At 41.6% G+C, this 1486-nt stretch overlaps 1 protein-coding gene across 1 annotated transcript in view; it reads left to right on the plus strand.

The window, feature by feature from the left end:
- LOC104999973 (glycerol kinase-like) overlaps positions 1-1486 on the plus strand; it is a 79239-nt gene that overhangs the window by 7930 nt on the left and 69823 nt on the right. The gene's annotated exons all lie outside the window — the stretch shown is intronic.

The raw sequence follows: 1486 nt of genomic DNA on the forward strand, positions 1-1486 counted from the left end.
CAACCAAAAAACTGATATGGACAGGGCTGAGCTTGAGCCCCAGCCCTAGCTCTTCCTTCATATGACATCAAGCATGAGGCTCTCAACTGCCTTTCAGGCTCACATGCAGTTCTAAAACTCTCTCTCTCTCTCTTTTTTAATAGATATATGGTTGACACAGAAGGTCGTTTAAGTTTAAGATGTACACTGTGTTGTTTGATATATTTGTATATTGCCATATGATTACCACCGTAGCATTATCTCTGTAGCACTGCCTTATCACATCATTCTCACTCATTTTTTTTGGTGGAAACCATTAAGATCGAGTCTCTTAGCAACTTTGAAGTTTCTGGTACATTACCACTGACTCTAATCACTCTGCTGTGCATCAGCTCTCCAGAACTTATTTATCTACTAGTTCCAAGTTTCTCCCCTTAATGGATCTCTTTCTTTCAGCTATGTCCTCAAACATTAGCAACTGACTGCTGGTGTCTTCACTCAAACAGAGGTTGTTTAGAATGAAACTGGCAATCTCTTTACCCCTTTCCATACTGTAATTACTGCTCCTTCCCATACTTTTGTTTTGTAACATTGCCTACTCTTTTTTTTTTAACTTTTTATTTTATATTGAGGTATAGCCAATTAACAATGTTGTGGTAGTTTCAGGTGAACAGCAAAGGGACTCAGCCATACATATACATGTATCCATTCTCGCCCAAACTACCCTCTCATCCAGGCTGCCACATAACATTGAATACAGTGCCCTGTGCTATAAGTAGGTACTTGTTGGTTATCCATTTGAATATAGCAAAACACTGCCTACTCTTAACTTGGAACCTGTAACCTGTCATCCTTGAGTATTCCTCCTTTTTTGTCATTCCTCCCTATCCAAGCCCCTAATGCATCTAAATACTTATACCTCCTAAACTGAATATCTCAGCAACACGCTTCATTCAGTACCCACGGCTGCCAAGACACCTCTAGGCATCTTACATGGATCACTGCAGACACATACATCCTCAGCTGCTCTGCCTGCCTCAGCCTACCTTCCCCACTGTTCCCAGTCTTCGTCTGCAAATTACATCTTCTGAGAGCCCCTCTCTGACTCCCCCCAAGTCTGGGTTAGATGTCCTTCCTCCTCTTGATAGCATAGGCAGCCCTATGTTAGAAAACCTCTTCATATTTGCTGCCACTTAATGGATAAAAACATCACAATTAGTCCCGGTATGATTTTGTACTGGAAAAGCTCTGGTATTTAGAAAACCTAGAGCTTAGCCCTGTTTTGTCAGTTCCATCCCATCTCTTGGAGCTTACTTGGTAAGTAAGAGAGCATTTCCGTTAGGTCCATGGGTTTCAGCTTGTATTGTCATTTCACTTTCTGCCTTGGAAGTCCATGGTTAAGTGCACTTCCAGAAGAGTTTAAATCTTTAAGCTGAAGTCAGTAAAATATGAAATCTAAGGTAGGGTGTGGTCCAGAGACTGAGCTAAAACTCTCTGTCCCTCCCTC

Source organism: Bison bison, unplaced genomic scaffold (assembly GCF_000754665.1).
Source record: "Bison bison bison isolate TAMUID 2011002044 unplaced genomic scaffold, Bison_UMD1.0 scf7180017864366, whole genome shotgun sequence".
Taxonomy (NCBI): domain Eukaryota; kingdom Metazoa; phylum Chordata; class Mammalia; order Artiodactyla; family Bovidae; genus Bison; species Bison bison.